Genomic DNA, 12,563 nt, shown 5'->3' with positions numbered 1-12,563 from the left:
TGCCTGCTTTCCTCTGCCACTCTTCCGCCTCCACCACCATATACACAGGCACACACACACATGCATATACACACCTGCACACACATAATGCACACACACAATGCACACACACACACACACAGAGTCCTCTCCAAGCTAAACTCCATAGCTCCGTTAACCATGAATCCAGACCCATCTTCAGCCCCTCCTCCCTCAGCAGCATCATTTTCAGGAAGTCTCCACTCAGGCCTCCTGGACATAACTCTTCCCATGTGCAGAGAGGTCCTGCAGTATATCTGGTTAGGAACAGATAACCAAGGAAGGCAGGTCCCAGCCGGGCTTCAGCCCTTTGCATTCGGTGTCTCCACATACAAAAGTGCAAGGAATCAGATGCAAGCAACTTAAGAGGAAGCTCGGTGTGAGAGGAGGGTACAGACAGAGGCAAGATCAGCAACACCACCCAGTGGGGGATGCCAGTTAATGGGAGGCAATTTTGAATTCAAATCCACTCTTAAAGACAGAGGTCACCAACTGGCAGCCTGCTCATTGGACCAGGACACACTTATGTTTCATTTGGCTCACATAGTGGTTTTAAATTATTTGAAACTGAAGAATGTCATATATGAATCCAAACTTTCTTTTTTTTAATTAATTAATTATTTTGAGAGGAAGTCTCGCTCTGTGGCCCAGGCTGGAGTGCAGTGGTGTGATCTCGGCTCACTGCAACCTCCGCCTCCTGGGTTCAAGTGATTCTCCTGCCTCAGTCTCCCAAGTAGCTGGAACTACAGGCGCCTGCTACCACGCCCGGCTAATTTTTTGTATTTTTAGTAGTGATGGGGTTTCATCATGTTAGCCAGGATGGTCTCGATCTCCTGACCTCGTGATCCGCCTGCCTCAGCTTCCCAAAGTGCTGGGATTACAGGCATGAGCCACTATGCCTGGCCAAGAATCTAAAATTTCTAAGTCTCTTAGAAAGCTGGCACCACCAGGCCCATATCCCACAAGGTAACAACTGATTGGAGTGAGACATGGTCGCCCCTTTAAGAAAGGCGAGGACACTCCTGTCTCCACCCTGTTGTCTCCCAACACCCTGCCATCGCTGACATTTGTCGGCTGCGAGCTTGTGCTGGCTGCTGTGTTTCTCTATCCCTGCCAGTCAAATGGAAAAATAAATATCCGTGTGTCCATGTGGGTGCATGATTTCCTTCTTTCTTTCTTTCTTTCTCTCTTTCTCTTCCTTCCTTCCTGCCTGCCTGCCTTCCCTCCCTCCCTCCCTCCTTTCTTTCTTTTTTCTTTCTTTCTTTCTTTCTTTTTTGACAGAGTCTTGCTTTGTCACCCAGGCTGGAGTGCAGTGGAACGATCTTGGTTCACTGCTGGGATTATAGGCGCCCAAGACCATGCCCAGATAATTTTTGTATTTTTAGTAGAGAAGGGGTTTTGCCATGTTGGCCAGGCTGGTCTCGAACTCCTGACCTCAAGTGTTCCACCTGCCTAGGCCTCCCAAAGTGCTGGGATTACAGGCGTAAGTCACCACACTGGGTGAGCTGCTTGATTTTTCTTACACTTAGCCTGCTTCATTCACTTCTATTACTTCCCTGACCCCAGAAGTGAGTGAAATAATTTTTATAAATTTCAAATATATTCAGAACTGATAAACAGTAATCATTGGCATAGCTCCATCAGACAAATTATTGAAATAATTCTGTGCTTATTGGTTCATTACCACTGCCCTGAGACCCTGAGGGCCTCCCCTGGTGCCTAACCACAGTCTCTGGCACTTCCAGCCCTCTGCAGTGATGCAAGTCAGGAGATAACTTCCACACGCATCCTCACCCTCCCATGGCGACGTGGCAGGTCAGGAGGTAAGGCCTGGCACTGCAGTTGGCAGCCCTTTCTGACTGGCCAGTAGCCCAGCTGAACCACTTGTCCATGGTTTGCATCTCACCCTTGAAAACACTCGACAGTTATCTTACTTTGAGTTCCCCCAGAGGCAGACTCTGAGACACATATCTGGGTGCAGGTCATTTATTTTGGATGCGATCTCAGGAGGCAACAGTAAGAGAGAGAGAAAGTGAGGCCAGGAAGGGAAGGCAAGACACGGGTGTCGATGAGCAGGTTACCAGGGTTGGACAATGGGAACTTGAGTCTGCTGGGGACTTGTGGGAGACTGCAGAGAGCACATCTCAGGGCTGTTCCACCTGAGAGGGGAGGAAGCTGAGAATTTATCCACCAGCTCCATTTGTCGTTGGTAGAGAGCTGCTTCCAAGGGTATTAAATCCCTGGCACTTCTGGCCTGGCCTGTGTTCAGCTGAGAAACGCTGCCAGGCAGAAAGAAGAGTGCAAATGCTTACAGCAGGTAGCTGGTGGTGTGCACTGAACAATTCGCTAAAGAAGCAGGCGGGTCTGACGGAGTCTGCTGCAGCAGTAAAAATCAGTGATGACAAGCATGGCAGGCAAAACTGCTTTCTGGGTGGCAGGGGATCCCCAGTCATGGAGGTTTACCAAAAGGAGACTCTGGTTGTGTTTTTCCTGGATGATTTGTTTATATGAGATCCCATGATTCTCTGGCTCCTGGATTGCTTATTTACAGAGATTTCAGGATTCTCCTGGCTGCAAAAAAAGAAGAACGTGGAGAAACTTCAACATTCAACATTCTAGGAAAATTTGGCTCTACAAAGATACCATCGACTCATTGCCTGCTTCCTGCTAATCTAACCATTTTCAAATTCCCCTTCGCAATTACTGCAATCAAGTTATTATCAATCATACTATCAATTGCTTGCCCCACTCTAGGATGTAGGTTAAATATTCTTGTGTCAGTGGGATGCTGCATCCTAGATTTTCATTGAAATCTAATGACTTTCATCTTCAAAGAAACTGTTTGGAGCTAGTGCTCCATCCCCACCCCTGCTGGTTTAATTACAGCACTTCATACATTTCGCATTCTGAAGATAAACACCCTGTTCAGCATTTATCCCAGGGAGATGCTTTTCAAGGGGTAATGTTCCTAAAGTACCCACTCCAGCAAGAGGATGGTTCATCACCTCAACCTTGTGAATGTGTATCTGGCCTCTGGTGTAATGCAGCCAGGAGGCTTCAGCATCCTCCCAGCTGGTGCCTCCCCATGCTGGGGCCTGGGCCCATGCTCCAAACAGCCACAGGGAAAGTCTTGGTGATTGAGGCTGGAAATACTACCAGATCATTGAGTGGGCACTTCTGGAAAGTAGAGCATTTGGGTTTTTTCAAAGCATTGTTATATGTTTAATGTGTGCTTCCTCAATTTTCCCACCATTTATTGAACATTCATTTAACAGGTATCACACCACCAACAAGTCATCAAGACTTGGATAAGGTGGGAGGAATTTAGGAAAGATAGTGGAAGAGGGAGAAGATGGGTACCATTTGTGGTCCTGAGATCAATGGAGCAATGGGTGTTGTAGCTCATCCTGCCACCTCCCTTCTTCTAAGTGTCCCCTCAGAAAGAGAGGCCCAAGGGAACTATGAATGCCTGTCATGTGCCAGGTACCATGGGCACAGCAGTAAACAATGCAGGTATCCTTCAAAGCATCCTGTCCACACAAACTTCACATTTCAAAGGAGCAGGACCACACACACACACACACACACAGAAATATAAAACAATCACTAATTAGGATCAGATCCATGAAAGGGAAAATAGAAATATAGAAGGGAAGGTGTTTAGGAGAGTTGGGCAGAGAAGGTGCCAATTTAGGTCTTCTGAGAAGCACATGTCAAGACAGGAGTGGATGTGCAAGAGATTTATTAGGCAGAATGCTGATGAAGGATAAAGGGTGAAGGAACAAGATGAGACGGGGAGAGCCTTCAGGCTGCAATGCATATCTGACACCTGGGAAAGGAGAGAGAGAAGGAGGGATTGAGTAGTGAGAGTCTCAGATACAGTGGAGCTCTGAGAAAGACTCAGTCAGGTTCATGAGGAGTTCCGGGAAAGATTTGGTCAGATTCATGGGCAGTACCTGAACAAAGCAGATGCATATCAGGCAGGAATGGTCCAACCCTAGAACCCAAATGTTCTCAGTCACTAACAGAAACCTGTGGGAAATGTGGGCTTAACATGAATGTCATGGTGGATCCTAAGGTGTGGCTGCTAGGGGCTGCCATTCAACTATGCTCCCCACACCAGGTCCTCTTGAAGGGAAAGCTGAACAGGGCATCTGTACGGCCTCCACAGCCCACCCCTTGCTTTTACAGTTTCATTTCTCCATGCATGTTTGGGGAGCAATTCCTCACTAGTTCCCATGGGCCTCTCTTTCTGAGGGGACACTTAGAAGAGAGAAGGTGGCAGGATGAGCTACAACCCCCAACACCCCATTGATCTCAGGACCACAAATGGCACTCACCTTCTCCTTCTTCCACTATCCTTCCTAAATTCCTCCCACCTTCTCCAGGTCTTGATGACTCATTGGTGGTGTGTTGCAACCCTTCGTTGCTGAGGAGTCTGAGTCCTTGGTAATCATGCATTTCTTTTTTGTTTTGTTGTTTTTTGTTTGTTTGCTGTTTGTTTGAGACAGAGTCTCGCTCTCTCGCCCAGCCTGGAGTGCAATGGCATGATCTCAGCTCACTGCAACCTCTGCCTCCCAGGCTCAAGCCATCCTCCCACCTCAGCCTCCCAAGTAACTGGGATTACAGATGCATCCAAGTAACAAATCCCAAGTAACTGGGATTACAGGTGAACCATGCCTGGCTAATTTTTGTATTTTTTGTAGAAACAGGGTTTTGCCATATTGCCCAGGCTGGTCTTGAATTCCTGGGCTCAAGCGATCTGCCCACCTTGGCCTCTCAAAGTGCTGGGATTACAGGTGTGAGCCGCCATAACTGGTCTTATCATGCATTTCTTACATTGTGTTTTCTGCATGTGTTCCTTCACAATTACAATGGGGAAAGGGAATACCAAGTTCCACACATATTCCTCTTCATCCCCATTGTGTACTAGCAGCCCTGTCCCTTCCTGATGATAGGATCAATTATCCCTGCCATGACGATGACTCCCCTTACCTGCTGGCCCCTGGATATAAAGTATTTAAAGCACCCTCGTAGCAGTGGTAGTTTTGTAATTCAATGGTACTTTTGTGTGTACCTGGCCAGAGTATATCCTCTTTGGGAACCAAAATCTTTAATCCCAGCAGAGTCCACAGTTGGGAGGATGGAAAGCATAAAGTTCCCTGCAGGGTCAGTGGGAATAATGTTAAGGGATGTTTCCATTCCTTGGTTCCTGAGTCCATGTACTTTTCCTATCCAGGACCCAGGGATCTCTGATAGAATGCATATATTGCCTCCAAGCTGGCACTTACTTGTGCATTTGGAAGGCCATTCTAACATTATATGAGGCCAGCTCTTTCTGGATGATATGGTATGTGATACAACCAGTAGACTCTATGGTCACTGACTGAATTTTACACCTTCTTCACAATAAAATGGGTTCCCTAGACAGATGCTACATTGTGTGGGATTCCATGTCTGTGAATCAGGAATTCTACAAATCCCTGAATAGTTGTGTCAGCTGAGACTCTGCAGGCAGAAAGGCAGAACTATACCTGTAATAGGTATCTATCCTATAAGGTTGAACCACTGGTCCTTCTAGAATAGAAGGGGCCCAATGTAGTCAACTTGCTACCAAGTGGCTCAGTGGTCTCCTTGAGGAATAGTGGCAGATCTAGAGGCTCAGTATTGGTCCATGGTGCTGGCAAGTTAGGTATTCAGTGGCAGCAGTAGCTAAATTGTCTTTCCTTAGTGGAAATTCATAATGAGACCCATGCTAACCTTTGCCTCTACAATCATGACCATTCTATTCATTTGTCCATTCTTCCAGTTCTGGGGTGGCCAATGATGAAGGGTGATTAAAGTCAACTGGCTGAGTCATTTTGTCTTCATATTCAGTGCCTCTTCTGTGGTGGATAGATTCTTGTTAGAGTTAATATGTGATAAAAAAAAATCTGTTCACACCAATGTCCATATGTCCATCCATATGTCTCAACCTCAGACCTCCTTGTCTCCAATCCTTTTGTCCTTTTCCTTCCAGGACTCTGACCAGTCAGCCAGGCTATTGGCCTCTGACTGGGAATCTCTACATATTCTCAACTCAGGCCACTTCTCCTTCCTTTGAAAGATATTTCTTCTGGGTATAGAATTCTAAGTTGATATGTTTTTTCTTTTGCTTTTAAAAAAATATTGCTCCACTGTCTTCCCATTTGCATTGTTTCCAACAAGAATCTTCTGTCACCATTATCTTTATCTGTGTATACCAAGACTCTTTTTTTCTCCCCTCTGGCTGCTTTTAAGACTTTCTTTTTACAACCAGTTTTGAGTAGTTTGATTACAATCTGCCTTGTTATGGATTTCTTCATGTTTCCTGTGCTTCGATTTTGTGGAATTTCTTGAATCCATGGGTTTATAGTTTTTATCAAATTTGGGAAATATTTTAGCCATTACTTTTTAAAATTTTTATCCATACTTCTCTCTTCTCTCCTTTGAGTACTCTACATATAAGAGGTCACATAAAGTTGTCCCACAGTTCACTGATGCTCTGTTTGTTTTTGTTCTTGTTGCCTTTTTTCTGTGTATTTCAGCTCAGATAGATTCTATTGCTATGTCTTCAAGTCACTAATCTTTTCTTCTACAGTATCTAATATACCATTGATCTCATGCAATGTATTTTTATCTCACATATTGTACTATGAGACTTAGAAGTTCAATTTGGATCATTTTTTCTATTACATATCACCACTTAACTTTTAAAATATATACAATACTAATGATTAAATATTAACTAATGTCCACTAATTCCAACTTCTGTGTCAGTTTTGGTCAATTTTATTTGCCTGATTTTTCTCCTTATTATGGGAGATATTTTAATGCTTTTTTTTCATGCCCAGTAATTTTTTATTGAATGCCAAGCATTGTGGATTTCACTTTGCTGTATGCTGGATTTTTTAATTCCTAAAAATATTCTTGAGTTTTGTTTTGGATACAGTTCAGTTATGCAGAAACAGTTTGATCCTTCAGGGTCTTGCTTTTAAGATTCATTAGGCAGAACCAGAACAATGTCCAATCTACAGCAAATTATTCCACACAACCGAGTCAAGATCCTTCTGTGTATTCTACCCAATGCCTCATGAATCTTTAGGTTTTCCCTTATGGCTAATGGAAACAAGCACTATTTCCAGCCCTGTGTGAGTATGGAGTGCTATTCCTTACAATCCTTTCGGATGGTTCTATCCCTAGCCCTGGTCAGTTTCCTGACACATAGGTATTTATCAGTTCTTTTCTGAATACTTGAGGGAATCCTTCTGTAGACCTCTAGAGTTACCCCCCTTTGCAGCATTCTCTTCTCCAGTGTACCAAGAGTAAATCTGAAACTTGCTACTCCATCTTGGCTGAAAGCAGAAGTTCTCCACCTCTGTTCCTCCATATTTGCCTTCTGTTTGTAAATGTTAGGCAGCAGCCTTATTGGCTGCCTGAATATTTTGCCTCTAAGGACAGCAGGCTCTGTTATCCATGCTCTCAATTCAAGCCACCATCGCAGCCCTTCTGACCTTGCCAGTCTTTATGATAATTGTAGCCCTCTGGCTTCTGATATATTAGGAAGTCATCATATTCCTAATGGTCCAGTTCTGCATCTGCCTCTCCTATCGGCAGCCTTAATCTGCAGAGGAGAACCAACAGTGAGTTACTTGGGAGACTGGTGTGCTTCTCACCAGTGCACTCCTGATGTTATTGGTGAATGGTGTGTCCTCGGGGTCCTCCAATGGAACATATCCTCTATGGGCCTTCTGGCCTCATATACTGCATGTCCCTTTCCCTCAGGTTTTTTCCTCCTGCTGGGGAAACTCAGCTATTTCTACTTCATCTCAGTATGAGCCATTGCCTTCTGTAGGCTTCTAGAAGCTTCTTTAGCAGTGAGTTTGTCCCATCTCCTCAGGCCTTTGCAAGGGTATTAAATCTTATGTTCCAAGAAAGTGATGTCAATTCAATGAATTCTTATTTGTTCAGTTGTATGTTCTGGACCTTTTGATCAAACACTGCAGAAATCCTATCCCAGAGGTACTCTCTTGCCTCCTGACAGTACTTACTTGCTCATTCGTGCAATTCCCTCAGAATGAGACATCTTTCTCCTCTTATCAGGCTTAGCATGCTCCCAGCAGGTTTATACTGGCCTGGTATTCATATGTTAATATAGAAATTGAAGCATGCCATACCTAATAAAGGTGCTGAGTGTATTGATGGATTAATTTGCATGAAGTAAACACACCCAGACATCCATCACCCAGGTCAAGAAATGAAACACGGTCAGCTCTCCAGAAGCTCACCTTGTGGTACCTCCCAGTCAATGCCTCCGTTCTAAAGATAAGCATGAGCCTAACTTCTACATCACAGGTAAATTTTGTTTGACTTTGAACTCTTTATAAGTGGAATCACGCAGTATATATGCCTTTGTGTCTGGCTTCTTTGCCTCAACCATGTTTATGAGTTTCCTCCATGTTTTTACATGAGGTTGTAGTTCATGAATTCTCATTGCTGAGTAGTAACCCATCTTATGATTATATCACAATATAATAATCTCTTTTGCAGTTTATGTGCATTGGTTTTTTTTTCCAGTTTTGTGATATCACCAATAGCACTGCCATAAGCCTTCTTTTATGTGTCTGTTGGTGAACATATGAGCACATTTCTGTCGGGTGCATATGAATGAGTAGAATTGCAGGATTTCAGGGTAGGTGTATGTGCATCAACTGTATTTTGACACAAGCTGGTGAGTGGGACTTTTCTCTCTGACTAAGTCCCTGAGCTAAATTTGTCATAAGATAAGTGATAAGTGCCCCATATTCTATAGAGGAGCTGCAGGACACACTCCCTCAGACTTCTTAAGAGGTGGCCTAACAGGTCACCCACTAAGACCTAAGAGTATCCCAATCACCCACTCCATTCTACATAAGAAGAAGAGTAAATGTTTGAGAGAAATATGGGGAAGTAAACAGATAGTCAGCTTTGAGAGTTGTCACCCTGGGCAGAGAACACTGTGACTCAGGAAGAGGTACAGAAAGGGACAAGGCATGGAAGGCACAGCAGCCACCAAGCATGGGAGGTTGCTCAAGAGATTGGCTTCAGGGACCAGCCTGATACCCATGGCTGGTGGCTTGCTGAGCTGTGGAGTCTAGGAGCCCCATTCCACCCTCAACTAGGATAGGATGAGATGAGATAAGAACCATCCTGGGAGTGTGTACTTGGGAGCTTAAGGACACATGTCTTAGGCTGGGTTCCCCCTGGAATCACACCCTGCGCTAAAGACTCAAGTACAGCAGTTTGAGAAATATTCCAGGAAGTACTGAGAGGGAAGTAGGAAAATGAGAGAGGGATGGAAAGGAAGCCAATACAGCATGCATTAATGAGCAGGGACCGTTGTGGGCAACTGGAGCTCAAACCCATTGATGACTATCATGCACACACCGTGTCCCAAATAAAGGCAAGGAAGCTGGGGTATTTATCCACTGACTCCTATTCCCAGGCATGTCAGCTCCCCTGGTACATTGAGTAGAGCTCACAGGAAGAAAGTCACAGGTGCTAACTGTGACTTTCACCCCATGGAATATGACAGCAAGGAGAGGTGCATGCCCGCCACAGCGTATATGTACAGAGATTCACACCCGTTTCTTACCTGGAGAAATTCTGGAAGTGGGGGTCAGGCTGGGGCAGCCCTCTGTGGAAAGGTGAGGAGAGAGACAGCAGCAGGCACCCCATACCACCTCAATTTGCTGTAGTAAGACTGCGCGAGTTTCCTGTGGACAAAATACAGGCCACGAGAGGTAGCCAAGCTCAAGATGTCTTGATGGCATCATGTCTGTTAGTTGTAGGGTATTCTGCAAGAAAAGGGAGCAAGAGAAAGGTCCCATGAGGTCAGCCAGAGAACAGGCAACCCATACCCAGAAATAGTGTCACACAGAGATCCTTCCTGAGAAAACCATGATGCCCCATGAAAGCCAACAAAAGATGCCACTCCCTGATAGAATTGATGTCTTGTAACAGCCCATCCAGGACGACATCTGTCCTTTCACCTCAGGGCTCACACACAGGGGACAGAACACCCACAGCAGCAGATAAGAGGGCAAGGAGGGAGGAAGATGCCAGACAGTCCCAGTTCCTCAACCTCCCCTTCTCCAGGATTCCAGCTCAAGTCAAGCTGAGACAAGAGGAAGGAAGAAGACTGGAATCGGCTGCAAGACTGGATTTGATAGAAACTAGGCTGGACATTTTAATACCTGAAAATGAGTCAATTACAGAAGTTAACAGGAAAGCTAACCCATCCATCTGAGACATTGACAAGGGAAGGAGCAGGCAAGATAGTTTGAAGACAGTAACGTATGAAGACTGTTTTATAAATGGCTAACATCTCTGTCCTGCTTCTCCCTCCTACGTCTGAAATGCCCCTGCCCTCAGCCGACCACAGCAGAATACTTTCTCTCCCCTAGACACAGGGTTTTCAGCCAAGCATCATCATCATCCCTCCAACCATTGCAGTAACATGTTCCTGTGTTCCCAACGAGGTGGGCCTGGCCTTCTCGGAGTAGGTGCGTCTCTCAGGCCTGACCAATCACAGGACTCCATCCCATCAAAGCTAGGAAGAAAAAGATGCTCTCAGGATGTCCTGTGTTTTCTTAGAGTCTGTATTCATCTATTGGGCATCCACTCATTGGGCCAATTGTATTAACAATATTTGCTTATTTTCTGTAATATTGATGCTCTGGCATTTGTGGCCTCTCTAACTGGAGAGAAACTGCCTCTCCCAGGACTAGCTGATTCTTAGAGATAATAAACAACTCCATCTGACTACACGCCTTTCATATGCAAACCAATCAACCCTGAGTCCCTACCCCTAAACATCCCCTTTATTCAACTCTCACGTCCCAAGGCAATATTTCCCCTGCCCCAAATCAACCCAAGCTCAAGTACCAGACCACTAGACACAAGTCCCTATGCCCCAAAGACTGCCAGAATTATTCAGAATAGCCAATTCTAAACTAACTACCCCCCACACCCATACCCAATGCCTTGCCTTGCCTGAGGAAACCCTAACAGAGGCTCTGGCAGAGGCCTTCCCCTCTCTCCCTCTGCCTCCTGACCAAAGCTGATGCTTCTCTCTGAGGTCTCGTGTTGTGTGGTATGCCCCTCCTCTCATGAGCTGTTCAGTAATAAAGGTCTCATTTCAATGCTGTTGACCCCTTTGTGTCATCCCATGGCCACCTCCATATATTAAAATCCTGCAGGTACACTTTGAGACACAGGATACAAGGACCTTGAAAACTGGAGTTGCCAGGGGCATCTTTACAGCCCCATGTAGCGAGCTGCTAAATAACCACCCCAACCCAGGGGAGGCAAAGCTAAGAAATGAACACACGGCCACGGCATGGACCAGTTTTGTAGCACCTGGGTTCATAGGCTTCACCCTGAGCATTCTGTTTATGTGAGCCACAAACAAAACAAACATAAGGGTTTTTTTTTCTTTTTTTTTCGTTTTTTTTCTTTTTTTAACTTTGCTTTAACCAGGTCAAGATGCACTTTCTGATCTTTGTAGCTAAACGTTCTGGCTAATGTACTCTCCTCCCAAATCCCTGATAAAGTCTTACCTCCTCCAGGCAGCCATCCCAGGTTACCCCAACATCCCAGTCTCTCCCTCCTCCAAATGCCAACTGCTCCTAGGATCTTGTAACATCTTCTTTTACTCTCTCACATGCCATCTCATACTATTCTCCAACCATCCCACGATTTCCCTCTGTTCCCAGTTTCTAGAGAGCAGGGGTGCTCTTTAGGTCTCTTCCTGGGAATGCTCTTATGTCTCCAGTTATTTTGGGAGCCTCCCAGAGGTACCTATCTGTGATCAAATCATCAGTGGGCTAATGGCAGGTGATCTTCCTGCCCCCACTTATCCCTAGATGCCCACATATGGCCCCACTGGAGAGCCTACATATAAATCCAGCTGCAATTTCCCCCCATCTTGTCCTCAAATTCAAAGACATCACAGTTTCCCTCTTGACTTCCCCTGAAACATCAAGAACCACATCACTTCTCAGGGATCACCTGGACTAGCTCACCAGCACACAAAAACTCTGTGTGATATGAGTGGAAAACTCTGAATGGGCTAAGGCTAATGTAAACCCTTGTGGATACCTAGTTCAGCTTTGGTTTATCTCACCTTCCCCAACTGGTTAATTATGGGGAGAGGAAGAGAGTAATGACACCACTTCCCAGCCTCTGTGGTCTGGTCCATTCATGGAGAGGACACAGCACTTCAGAGGTCACAGGATTCTGAGTTCAAGTCCTGGCTCTACCGCTGCCTGACTGTATGTCTTCAGGCAAGTCTTGTCCCTTTCTCCAATCCTCGGGAACTTTTGATCTGAAATAGGGTCATTAATAATCCAGACTGTGAACTGGGCGCGATGGCTCACACCTGTAATCTCAGCACTTTGAGAGGCCAAGGCGAGCCGATCACCAGAGGTCAGGAGTTCGAGACCAGACTGGCCAACATGGTGAAACCTCATCTCTACTAAAAATAC

The 12,563-nt window shown here is 45.4% G+C and overlaps 1 long non-coding RNA gene across 2 annotated transcripts in view; it reads right to left on the bottom strand.

Moving 5' to 3' along the window:
- Positions 1-1,990: 1,990 nt before the first annotated feature.
- Positions 1,991-12,563, bottom strand: part of LOC129050958 (uncharacterized) — a 61,500-nt gene continuing 50,927 nt past the window's right edge. The window contains exons 2-3 of one of the 2 annotated variants that reach the window (XR_008514895.1): positions 9,671-9,872; positions 1,991-2,589 (exon numbers count right to left, since the gene is read on the bottom strand). This is a non-coding gene — a long non-coding RNA (uncharacterized LOC129050958). Of the gene's footprint in view, positions 2,590-7,436; positions 7,661-9,670; positions 9,873-12,563 lie in introns of those variants that run through there. The other variant, XR_008514896.1, reaches the window with a different exon arrangement.

This window comes from Pongo abelii, chromosome 18, assembly GCF_028885655.2.
Source record: "Pongo abelii isolate AG06213 chromosome 18, NHGRI_mPonAbe1-v2.0_pri, whole genome shotgun sequence".
Classification (NCBI taxonomy): domain Eukaryota; kingdom Metazoa; phylum Chordata; class Mammalia; order Primates; family Hominidae; genus Pongo; species Pongo abelii.
Note: the sequence above shows the minus strand (reverse complement) of the source record. Positions and strands in the feature narration are given on the sequence as shown.